This window comes from Furipterus horrens, unplaced genomic scaffold (genome assembly GCF_987537825.1).
Source record: "Furipterus horrens unplaced genomic scaffold, mFurHor1.1.pri manual_scaffold_17, whole genome shotgun sequence".
Lineage (NCBI taxonomy): Eukaryota > Metazoa > Chordata > Mammalia > Chiroptera > Furipteridae > Furipterus > Furipterus horrens.
Genome location: NW_028327187.1, coordinates 65,187,743 through 65,201,144, shown reverse-complemented (window position 1 = coordinate 65,201,144; position 13,402 = coordinate 65,187,743). Strand labels below are relative to the sequence as shown.

Here is a 13,402-nt window from a genome sequence, read left to right as displayed (position 1 = left end):
CAGCTTACAGTAAGAAGTGCAGCTATCCCACTACCATTAAGATGAGGGTAAAAATATAAGCTCCAAGTAAACAAGGAGGGAAGCCTAGGACAATGCCAGGTAATGATCTGAGTATAAAGTACTTTAGTTCCAATTATCCTTATAGCTAAGGGGAGAAAAATGGCAGAGTATTGAGACACAGCTGTTATTGAAAGCATTCTTCCTAATTCTGAGATCAGATAATTTTATTGTGTGGTTCCTTAAATGAGGGCTATTGCACAAAATAGTGAGTGAGTCTTTGATAGTTTTCCATTCAGTGCAGAGAATTTCTTTGCATGTCTATTTCATACATGGGGCCTTGAATTAAAAAAAAAAAAAAATCAAGGTCCTGATGTTTCTACAAAGACCCGGAGTAATAATAACAGTATGTAGCTTCCAGTAATCTAACCCACTACCAAGATGTACTTGAGAAGTGTCTTCAAGTCTCTCCCCCTGGAATATCTATCACCTTAGCTGGACTTTTGATAGGAACTGGATAGCTGAAAATTCACAATTAAGAGCCAGCTAGCACCTGGAGTGCAGGTAGGCTGTGTGGTCAATTGAATGATCTGTGGGCACTAGATAACAGTGTTTGCTCTATGACCCCAGCTGTTCAACTGGTGTTAGATAATAGACAGCTAATTTGTGGAGATTTCCCACCTGGTCAGCAAAGCTATATATTGTACAGCCTCTCACGTCAGGCAGTTTGAACCTGAAAGTCTTCTGTTGAGATAGAATCCAGGAAGGCAGAACATAGAAGGCATTATAATCTTATAGTGCACTTTGAAAAATGAAATCAGCTTCAAGTGAGATGCTTAGTGGTCTGCCAAATGAATATGAATCTCAAGCCTTCCTTTACTCAGAATTGACCCAGTCCTATTTTTTAGGTCTGTTCTGAAGCATACAGTGTTACTAAAAATACAAAGATTGAGTCCAATTCTATTTTGGAGGACATTACCTGAGTACTGAGTACTGAGTACTGCTCTAGATGTTTTATGGGGCAAGGGTGTGGTACCATTCCACTCTTGATACCAGCTTTCAAAATAGTTTTCCGGAGATCATTTCTTAAATTGGTGAATTCAGCATTCATCAAAAAATATTGAAGACCAAGTGCTGTACTGGATTGTTAAAAAGATTTTTAAAACAAAATGGGTTATCATAAATTTTCATGTATGAATTTGCATTTGTCAAAGAATAAGAATACCCTGAAATGGATCCAGCACTAAAACTATGAAGCAGTAATGATTTTTAGAATATGGAAATCCTTAATAATTTTGTAGTGTTGAGGTCAGCATTATAAGCATCAATTAAAATGGAAAAATAATTTTATAATGTTAGTGGTATGGAATATCTACCTGCAGGTATTCTATGACTTTATGACATATTTTGTACCTTAAAAAAAACTTTCCTGTCAGTTTATTTGCTCATCAGTTTCTCCAAGGAGTAGAATGCTGTGTGTACTGTGCCAAGTTGTTATTATGTAAGCTTTTGGTCATTTTTGCTTATTTTTGTATTGTTTATAAATTACAGTAATGTCTTTATGTGTTGAAATCATGTGTCTAAATGTTTTTTTTTTTGTGGTGATGGACACATTTATTAGCTTTATTGTGATAATCATTTTACAATGTATACGTATTTTAAAAAATCACACTGAACACCTTAACGATATACAGTTTTGTTGATTATAACTTAATAAGGCTGGAAAATAAAATTCAAAATCCTCAGGAAAAGGAATTGAAGGAGCAAAGGACTAATATTAGAACATTTTTTTCCAGAGCAGGGACAGCAACAAAAGTGGAGGGTACTGGGCACAGGGGAGGATAAGAGCCAGGAAGGGGAACTGACCACATTTTATGTGTCTAAGTTTGCTGATGACAGTAGTTTGATGCAAGCATTCACCTTAATGCATTTCTCAACTCTTTCAAATGATCTTGAAAAATTGGAGTAATCAAGTTAATAACAGACAGCTATAGAAAAAATTTTGGGGAGTAAGAACAAATTACATATGCATATTTATTTTTCAAATATATGGCTGGAAATTTCTGAAACTATTGATGTGAGGGATGCTAGATAAATATGAATTATAAAATAGTATTGTGGAGATATAAGCAACATGCTGGATACATACCATAGAGCTATATATAACATGATACTGGAATTTTTAGTTTGTGAGCTCACAACAGATTTGAGATTACATAATAGTGGTCAACTATTTTTTGATTGTATATATTCTTTGTCTTAGAGAGCTTACCCATCTATTCATGGTTTTGGCTCAGATCCCTGTGTGTGATTTGGAGTCATCTTTGATACTGGTCATTACATTTGCTCATTTTCTTTAATTTTTTTCAAGGGAAGAATGTTTTATGTATATTTTTAGAAATTTATAGCAAGAATTATTTGCTGTTTTAGAAAATATTTTACTGAGAACAATTCATTTTTGAAATTTAGTTCACCAATATATCACTTCTAGCTGATAGATGAATGATCATTTTATATGTATATATGTGTTTTATATATAGGTGCAAGCTCTGACTATTTAACACAGTCTTCTAGTATATATAGTCATGTCCAAACATTTAGACATATGAATACTTATTACAGACATACCTCAGAGACGCTGCAGGTTTGGTTCCAGACCACTGCAATAAAGTGAATATTGCAATAAAGCAAGTCACACGAATTTTTTAGTTTCCCAGTGAATATAAAAGTTATAAATGACTGTTAAGTGTGCAATAACATCGTCTCAAAAACAATGATAATACTTGAATTTAAAAATGCTTTATTGATAAAAACTTATAATCATCATCTGAACCTTCAGAGAGTGGTAATCATTTTGCTCATTGTGTCTTGCCTTTATATTGATGAAAATGTAGTATCTCTGAGGCACAATAAAGCAAAGCACAATGAAATGAGGCATGCCTGTATTTAATTTTAAGTTAGTTTTCTCTTCTTTCTCCTTTATATTGTGCTTAGGGCTTTATATCGATTTTTTAGTTGAATTTATTCAAACAAATAAACAACAAAAGAAATGTTCACCCATTTCTCCTACCTTCCATCCCTGCCTCTGGCAACCACTAATTTGTTCTCTATATCTATGATCTTTACCTATCTATCTATCTATCTATCTACATGCATATATATATATATATATATGTATATAGATAGATATTTGAGATTCCACATATAAGAGCCATCATCTATTTGTCTTCCTCTATCTGACTTATTTTGTTTAGTGTAATGCCCTCAAGGTTTATCCATTTCTAATCCCAAGAGTTTTCTCTTTTTCTTATAGCTGAACAATTTCAGTGTGTGTGTGTGTGTGTGTGTGTGTGTGTGTGTGTGTTCGCGCGCGCGTATGCATAGCCATTCATCTATCAGTAGGTACTCAGGTTGTTTCTATGTCTTGATTATTGTAAATATTGCTGCAGTTAACATACGGATGTGTATATCTTTCTGAAGTAGTGTTTTCATATTCTTCAGATGAATACCCAGAAATAGAATTGCTGGATCATATGGTAGTTCTATTTTTAATTTTTAAGGAACTTCCATACTTTTTTATAGTGGCTTCACAAATTTATATTTCCACCAACACTGCACAATGGTTCCCTTTTCTCCACGTCCTTGCCAACACTTGCTAGTTCTAGTCTTTTTCTTAACATCCACTCTTATAGGATGTATAGTCATGTCCAAGCATGTGTGAGGTGATACCTCATTGTGATTTTGGTTTGCATTTTCTTTATGATTAACGTTGTTGAACATCTTTCATGTACTAGTTGGCCCTCTGTATGTCTCCTTTGGAAAAATGGCTATTCAGATCTTCTGCACATTTTTAAGTCAAAATTTGTTTTTGGCTATTCAGTTGTATGAGTTACTTATATATTTAGTATATTACCCTATTGTTAGTATATGTTTTGCCCTGGCTGGTTTAGCTCAGTGGATTGAGCGTCGGCCTGCGAGCTAAGTGTCGCTGGTTCGATCTTCCAGTCAGGGTACATCAGAGAAGGAAAACTCTGACTCCAAAAAACCTCCGCTGCCTTGCGGCATACCTCTTCAGGGGAAAGGCTAAGGGAGTAAACCCCGACAGAAAATCCGGAGCCGGAGTCCCTAAGGCGGTTTGACGTTGTAGTCAACACCGGCAACTCCTGCGGCGCACCTGAACCCAAGCTGTATCGACTCCGTCTTTCCCTTGGACCCTTCAGCTGCGAAGAGAGGGGGGGTCTGCTGCATGGGCAACAGCAGACCCTCCATATTACCCTGCCCAGGCTCTGTAGCTTCAGCGTCATCACAAGATGTCGATTCAACACGGGAGGAGACAGATACCATGTCACTCCCGAGTCGGACTGCACAGCCATTCTCGGCGGTGCAGATAGACTCTTAAGAAGCTACACCATCGTCTCTCGAGACGGACGGCTGCCGACGACGACGAGTATATGTTTTGAAAATATCTTCTCCTATTCAGTAGGTTGCTTTTTCATTATGTTGATGGTTTCCTTGACTGTGTAGAAACTTTATAGTTTGATGTAGTCCCACTTGTTTAGTTTTGCTTTTATTAGTTTTGTTTTTGATGTCCAATTAAAAAATCATTGCCAAGCCCTATGTGAAGAAACTTACTGCCTTTGTTTTCTTCTAGGAATTTTACATTTTCAGTCTTAAGTTCATGTCTTTAATCTATTTTTAGTTAATTTTAAAATATATTTTATTGATTATGATATTACAGTTGTCCCAATTTTTTTTTGTATGGTATAAGATAGTGGTCCAGTTTCCTTCTTTTGCATGTGACTGACCACTTTTCCCAGCACCATTTATTGAGGAGACTGTCCTTTCCCCATTATATATTCTTTTAACTAACCATATATGCACAGGTGTATTTCTGGGCTCTCTATTCTGTTCCATTGATCTTTATGTCTGTTTTATTATGTCAGTATCAGACTGTCTCGATTACTATAGCTTTGAAATATAATTTGAAATAAGGGAACATGTTGCCTCCAGTTTTGTTTTCTCTTTTCAAGATCGCTTTGGCTAGTCAGGGTCTTTTATTATTTTATACAAATTTTAGGATTATTTGTTTTATTTCTCTAAAAAATGCCATTGGAATGTTGATAAGAATTGCATTGTAGAGATTGATTTGGGGAGTAAGGACATTTTAACAATTCTAATTCTTTTAACCCATGATCATGGAATAGATTCCCATATATTTGTGTCTTTTTCAGTTTTTTTTTTCTTTTCTCATTGATGTCTGTAGTTTTCAATATGCAGGTTTTTTATCTTCTTGGTGAAATTTATTCTTAGCTATGTTATTCTATTTGATGCAATTGTAAATAGGATTGTTTTCCTAATTTCTCATTTTGATAGTTATTATTAATGTATGAAAATGCAACAGATTTGTCCATTTTCATTTTAAATTTTGCAACTTTACTGAATTTGTTTATTCTAAGAACTTTTTGATGCAGTCTTTAGGGTTTTCTATACATGTTAATAGTGATGGTTTTACTTCTCCCTTTCCAATTTAGATACTATTTATTGTTTTTCTTGTCTAATTGCCCTGGCTAGGACTTTCAATACTATGTTGAATAAAAGTGGTGAGAGTGGGCATCCTTGTTTTGTTTCTAATTTTAAAAGTAAAGCTTTCAGCTTTTTACTATTGAGCAAGATGTTAGCTGTTGGCTTGCCATATCAGGCCTACATTATGCTGAGGTACCTTTTCTCTATACATGCATGCATTGATGAGAGTTGTTTTTTTTTTTTTATCATAAATGGATGTTGAATTTTGTCAAATTCTTTCTTTTTCCTGCATCTATTGATATGATCTCATGATTTTTATCTTTTTTTTTTTTGTTGTTGTTGTTAATACAATGTATCACTTTGACTGATTTGGGGATGTTGAACCATCTTTGCATACATAGAATAAATTCCACTTGATCATGGTATATGATCTCTGAATGTATTATTGAAATTGGTTTGCTAATATTTTCTTGAGAATCTTTGCATCTGTGTCCTTCAGGGATATTTTCTTTTCTTGTGGCATCCTTGTTTGATTTTTATTTCAGCCTAATGCTGGCCTTGTAAAATGAGTTTGGAATAGTTTCCCTCTCTTCTATTTTTTTGGAAGTGTTTGAGAAGTTTTGGTATTCTTCTTTTAATGTTTAATGTTTAAGAGAATTCACCAGATTTTTTGATTACTTATCGAATCTCCTTACTAGTAACAGGTATGTTCAGGTTTTCTATTTCATCATGATTCAATCTTGGTAGATTGTATGTTTCTAGGAGTTTACCCATTCTAGTTCAATTTGTTAGTGTAAAATTGTTCATAGTAGTCCTTTACGATTCTTTTTAATTTTGTGTTATCAGGTGTAATATATTGTCTTTTATTTCAGATTTTGTTTGCATCCTCTCTCTCTCTTTTTTTTTCCTTTTTTTTTGTTGAAACTAGCTATAGGTTTGTTAATTTTATCTTTCAAAAAAAAAAGCAGCTCTTAGTTGTATTGATTTTTTTTTTTTTTTTTTTTTTAGTCTCTATTTTGTTTTGGCTCTAATCTTTATTTTCTTTTTTCTACTAATTTTGGGCTTTGTTTGTTTTTTTTATAGTTTTGTGAGGTGTAAAGTTAGGTTGTTTATTTGAGAACTCTGTGTGTGTGTGTGTGTGTGTTGGGCATTTATTTGTATGAATTTCCCTCTTAGAGCTCCTTTTTCTGTATCCTGTAACTTTTGGTATGTTATATTTTTATTTTTCTCAAGGTACTTTTTTAGTTCCCTCACTCTTTTCCTTGATCTGTTGGTTGTTTATAGCATGCTGTTCGTTCTTTACATATTTTATCTAAAATTTTCCTTGCCTTGGTGATAGAATTCATAGTAAATAATAATAATAACAAAACCTCCCTGGTACTTCTTTCACTTCTGAATATACACATTGATGATATTTTTATAAGTTGTCAGTTTCATCCATTATTCTTCAGGAACAACAACAACAAAAAACCCAAGTCACTTGTAACCAGTAATTGATTTTTATGTTAGTTGTTGATAATATAGTTGAATAGGAGATGCATAAGGATTGAGAAGTATCATATTTCAGTCATAGTTTTGCCATTAACAAACTGTATGATCTAAGACAAGTCACTAAAATTGTCTAGTTTTTTTAACTATAAAATGAAAGCGCCATTATGAAGTAACTTACTTTGATTTCACAACCAGTAAAGATACTGTGCTGTTTGTGTCCTTTCAGTGAGGTTTGTTTGTAAATGAAGACAAAACCATGCCATCAATTTAAAGTTAGTGTTTGTTTTGGCTTTTAACTATTGCAATTGAAAAGATAGCTCTTACAATTTTGAGGAGGATCAAAGATACTTCAGCAATTAAAACATGCCAGCCTGTTAAATCAAGCACGCCGTTGTCTGGGGACAGCCAATTGACCTGGAGTCTGCACGATCCTTCCCCATGTGGGAAGGCCACCCTCCCCTCCACACCCCCACTATTATTAGGGTTTTCTGGACCCAAGGGTAGGTAGGACGACGACCATGTCCAGCTTGAAGCAGCTAGAGGAGCTTGAGAGCTTCGCCCATTGTCCTTTACAAGATTACATATCTGAGAGGGAGGGATAGTTATTTTTCACGAACCATGGGTATGGACTTGGGGGGGATTGCTGGGGGGAGGGGAGTAAAGGGGAGAAAATTGGAACTATTGTAACAATATAATCAATAAAATACAAAAAAAACATGCTTTCTTTAAAAAGCATTTGTATGTTTTCAAAGACATATATAAGTATGTATCTTTTAGGGGTAGCTATGTTTCTATATTTTTCTGAAAATGAGTGGAAGCCAGGTTGAATATAGTTGGTGGCTAGTATCTTTTTCTTAGGAACTGTATACTGCATTGTAGTTCTGTAAAAGTTTTTCTATAAGTCATGCACATGTTTATTATTGTTTTGTTGTTATTTTCCTTTAGATGGTTTTATATATATATGAAAGAGAAAAATAATGAGCATGTTTGGCTTAATTTGTCATAGATAAGCCTTAACAGTTCCCAAGTTGTTTAATGTGTAGTTATTAAAGATTGTGACTGTTTATTTTTTAATTATTATATTTTGAAAAAATTTATTAAAGGAGATTATATTAAGATATTTAACTATGGCTAAGGATGCATATATGTGCACACATACACATACATAATTTCCATAGTATGTTTTTCAGTTTTTTAGGAAGGGACTTTAAAATATTATATAAAATTAAACCAGAAAAAAGAAACAAAACTTTACAAATCACATTCTGAGACAATAAAAGATTTGGACTTGCTGAGATTTTTTTGTGTCCATAATGAGGACCCTAAGAGATGCCTCTTTTTGGTTTGGTTGCAGTTATTGTGTACTAAAAATATTTGTGGACATTAAATTTCTTTGATCTTTGTCTATGTACTTATCATATTCTATAATGAGTCTTTCATTATATGTTTTTGGAACTACACCTGGCAAAGGAGAAGGATTATTGCATTTTTGTTGTTCGGTCATCAAATAGTAATTACTCTTCAACTCTCCTTGTCCCCATCAGAATCAGACAGTGTAACATGCATATTGGTATAGGAAAAAAGGAAATGCATGGGTGGTATTTTCTAACGCCTCTTAGTTTTCCTCCTTGCATTCAAAGAACCTGTTACTTTATTCACAACAGGTAAACTTGATGTTGGCTCTGTTTCATTTTTAGTGTTTACAGATTGGGAATATGATTTCTTGGAATAGTTTAATTTTAACAAAATTCCACTAAACTACAAGAAATTGGATGTCCTATGGAGTGTGTGATAGAATTTTAACTGTATCACTTAACTTAAGAAAATGAACCAATATTTTTTTCTTGTGGAAGTTAAAATTTTATTATAAGTTTGACTAGTTATATTACTAAGGAGGCAACTTTACTTAGTGTCCTAACATAATTATATTCACAACTTCAAACCTATAAAGAAGATTTAAAATATGACTAGAACCATCTCTTAAACTTTTCTAACAATAATTTTTAAAGAAGTGCAAGAGAGGAAAATAGTTTTTCTATAGCCTGCTGGACATTTTAAAAGATTTGGACTTGAGCCATTTCAGCTATCTCCAAAGTTGTTTGAGATCTTAAATTGATTTTAAGAAACAAGGAAACTGTATCCTTTGAGAGAGCACTTTTCTTTCAACTGTTGCTCTCAGAGATTTTTATATGGAACTCAGGCATTCACAGTTTGTAAATATGTAAGAGGTATTTTCTTATTATATGAGCAGCTAGAAAGAACATGCATTTCCTTTTTGTATGGAAGTCTTAAACATGTGTGAGTAGTATGAAGCAGCAGGATCTTTCCAGTGATACCTGATGGGGACAATAAATGTAGACAGATAAAACTCTCTTAAGCAAATAAAGTATAGAGAGAAAGATGGAATTTCCTCTTTGGTGTTTTCTAAGGACATTTTTATCTATCTCCATATTGGGAGTCAAAACCACTGGGAAGCAGAACTGGAAAATCGACATATTCAACCTTTCTATGAATTGGGTGAAATAAATGAAAGCGAATGTTGTGCTTCAAAGGAGTATATGCACATGTCTGGAAATTGCACTATTCCATCTAATAAATAGCTTATGCATTAATCTACTATGATGAATAGTTTGCACGGACATTCAAATGCCCCAGGCTATTGTGTTTACTTTCATGTAGACAGAACTGAGTAGATATATATGTTTTTATTGAACTAAAACCAAGGCAGTCATAGCATATATAAATCCATGTTGTCTTGTTTTTAACATTTTATTTTTTAATGAGTGTATACATTGATAATGGAATTATCTATGAAGTTGATTTAGCTGGACAAATTATTTTAAAAGGGTGAAAATACTAAGTTTTCCCTGGCTAGTGTTTGGAGATACTGATCCATATACTGAATGTTCGATATTGTTAGCATTGGGTTGTATGTTGATTTTAATCACCTGCAGCCTTCTTTTATCCCAGAAGTACATAGAACTGAGCTTTGGTTTTAGTTGCATTCAAAATGGCAACATTAGTATTAATATGAGATGTTTTCCTGCTATTAAATAAAACATGTAAACACCATTTATAGTCATCTTTAAAGTCTTCTTGAACTTTTGAATTAATTGTTTTATGTGTTATAATTTTACCAACTTTCTGAATTCCCCCCAAGAAACCCTGAACTATTTATTATTCATTGTATTTGATATTCCCATGATTTGGCTTGCAGTATGAGATTATACGTAGGAATAGAAGACCATTAGAGGGAAATGAAATGCTTTGTACAGAACACACAATCCTCTACACTAGTCTTTTTTAAAGTATATTTTATTGATTATGTTGTTACATTAGTTCCAATTTTTCCCCCTTTGCTCCCCTCTGCCCAGTCACCCCCTTCCCTCAAGCAATCGCACCCCTTTAGTTTATATCCATGTGTCGTGCATATAAGTTATTTGGCTTCACCCTTTCCTATATTATTCTTAACCTCCCCCGTCTATTTTGTACCAATCGGTTATGTTTCTTAGTCTCTGCTCCATTTTTCCATTTTACTCCCTCCCTTCTCCTAGCTGATAACCCTCCAAATGATCCCCATACCTATGATTCTGTTCCTACTCTGGATTTCTTAGTTGGATTTTGTTTGTATTTTTTAGATTCAGTTGTTGATAGTTGCGAGTTTGTTGTCATTTTAGTGTTCATAGTTTTGATCTTCTTTTTATTAAGTAAGTCCCTTTGACGTTTCATATAATAATGGCTTGATGATGATGAACTCCTTTAGCTTTGCCTTGTCTGGGAAGCACTTCATCTGCCCTTCCGTTCCAAATGATAGCCTTACTTGATAGAGTAGTCCTGGTTGCAGGTTGCCTGTCATCACATTGAGTACTGCTTGACATCCCTTACTGCCTGCAAAGTGTCCTCTGAGAAATCAGCTGATAGTCCTGTAGGCAACTCTCCACCTCTCTCTTGCTGCCCCCAGAACTCTGTCTTTATCTTTCACCTTTGGCATCTCAATCATGATGCATCCTGGTGTGGTCCTCTCTGGGTCCAGCTCGCCCCGGAACCTCCGTGCTTCCTGGGCCTGTATGTCCATCTCCTTCACAAAATTTGGGAAGTTTTTCTCACTTTTTTCAATTCTTGCTTCCTCATTCTGCACTAATTGACTGTTTTATTTCTTCCTTATGTTCTAAATCATTTATTTGAACCCTGGTTTCCTTCCCTTCACCATTGGTTTTGTGTGGATTTTCCTTCGTTTTACTTACCATAGCCTTCACTTCTTCTCTTATGCGTTTGCCATACTCAAGCATATCTGTCAAGCCTGTGAGCATCTTTATCCCCAGTGTTTTGAATTCTGTGTCTGTTAGGTTGTCTGTCTCCTCATCTGTTAGGTTGGCTATCTCCTCTTCGATTAGTTCTCCCACTGGAACCTTGATTCTTTCCTCCTTTTGGGCCATACTTCTCTCTCTCCTCATTCTGACAGGCTACTATGTTTGTTTGCCTCTATGTCCCAGGTAGAGCTGTCACTCCTGTTACATTGTAAAGGAAGGAGCCTTAGGTATTTGTCAGTACAGGGCAACCTGTTTCACCACATTGTGGTGCTGTATGTGGGGGTGGGGTCCGAGAGGAACAATGCTGCCTGCCCAGCACTTGCCCCTTTTTCAGACACCTCTTCCACTTCCACACAGGACTGGCACCCCTGTAGCTGCTTCCCTGGCTGTCACTCCCAGAGTGGGTGGGTCTGCAGATGTTCTAGGACCATGGGGACCCTTTAAACAAGTGGACTCTGCTGAGACCATCAGTCTGCCTCCACCCCAACCCCCACTGGTCTGCACAATCAGAAACAATGAGACTTTATTTTCCCTGGTGCTGGGACTGTTGGCTGTGAGGTCCGGTGAGGAGATGGGAACAATCCCCAGGTGTCCCTCCTGACTTTTTGAAATGTGTGACTGTGCTTTTCTGCCAGTCTGCTGCTGCTGCTGCTGCTGTTGTTGCTGTTGCCACCACCATAGCGCATCCTCTCTGCCCCGGCTCCAACCCTCCTACCTGTCTGGATGAGTGTTTTTTCTTTATATCTTTGTTTGCTGGATTTCCATTCAGTTTGATTTTCTGGAACTTCTGGTTGTTTCTAGTTTTGAGGTATTTGTATTCCTTCTTAGTTGTGGAGGGAGATGCAGTGTTTCTGTCTACACCTCCATCTTGGCCAGATGTCCACTATTTCTACACTAGTCTTTAGCACTGCACAAACAATGATAAAGGGATGACATAACTAATTATTTACCTCCCACACCCGAGATCAGTTGCATTTATAGCTCATGGGACTCAGGATAGAACTTAATAATTTTAGCTTTAACCCTTTTGAAAAATAGTTGTGAATCTGAACAATCAAGTCATAAATGTACATTAGTCACTGTTTCCTCTTATGTCTATATTGTTTAGTGTACTGAACTTATTGTCCACTATATCGTTGATTATAAGTTATATTTACATGAACTATAAATAATTCAGAGTCTGAAACTTCAACTTATGGATGAAAGGTTGAAGGTTTAGGAAACTGTGAAGGGTTTTCCTTTACACATATCTGTGAGGGAGCAGAATTTTCATTCCCTTGTTCAATAGGTACATTTATAGATTTTCCCTCACTTTCTTCTCCCCAAAGAACTAGAGGAGAAAATATTGCTTTTCATGGATTTAGGGTTCATTGAATCCTCTGATACTTTGATTAAACATGAGATTTTCTTTCCTTTGATTATGGTGATCAGTATAAGTAGGCCCTTTAAAAATAATGACCTCCTTTTTGAGGAAGAGGCAATTGAAGAGCTCTGTTCTGCCCACTCCTGCTCCTGGACTCACTGCTGTTCTCAGTCACTGCTGCTTGCTCTCACAAGGAACAAGTAGGTCAGGAAGTCACACCTCTGCCATGGCTTTTAAAGATACGAAAAGACACCTGTGGAACTAGAGGTAGCGATTCTCTGAATTAGAATTACTCTAACCATCTACAATGCCAAGTATTTGGAGAACATGTGTGCTGTCTTATTCAGAAGCACAAAGGAAAAGGATCTCAAAGTAAATAGACAAGTTTGGATGCCTACCCTGACTCTGAGAGTCACTATAAGAAAAACTCCTCATGGGAAAAGTTCTAAGACTTGGGATCCTTTTCACATGAGGTTCCACAAGTGACTCATTGACCTTCATGTTGCTTCTGAGATTGTTAAGCAGATTACTTCCATTAGTATTGAGCCAGGAGGTTGTAGTTACCATTACAGATGCTTAAATGAACCTTAAATAAATGGACTGTCAGTTGTTTAAAAACAACTCAGAAGTTCTGAAGACTGAGGATAAATTTATGCTTTAAAACCTTAATTTTAATTTTTATATAACTGATAATTTTTTCTGTCAGGGTTAATGCATA

General features: G+C 35.4%; 1 protein-coding gene and 1 pseudogene across 2 annotated transcripts in view; both read left to right on the top strand.

The window, feature by feature from the left end:
* The window catches only part of DIAPH2 (diaphanous related formin 2), a 1,048,823-nt gene that overhangs the window by 230,421 nt on the left and 805,000 nt on the right, over positions 1-13,402 (top strand). The gene's annotated exons all lie outside the window — the stretch shown is intronic.
* Positions 12,911-13,264, top strand: LOC149991145 (small ribosomal subunit protein uS10 pseudogene; annotated as a pseudogene).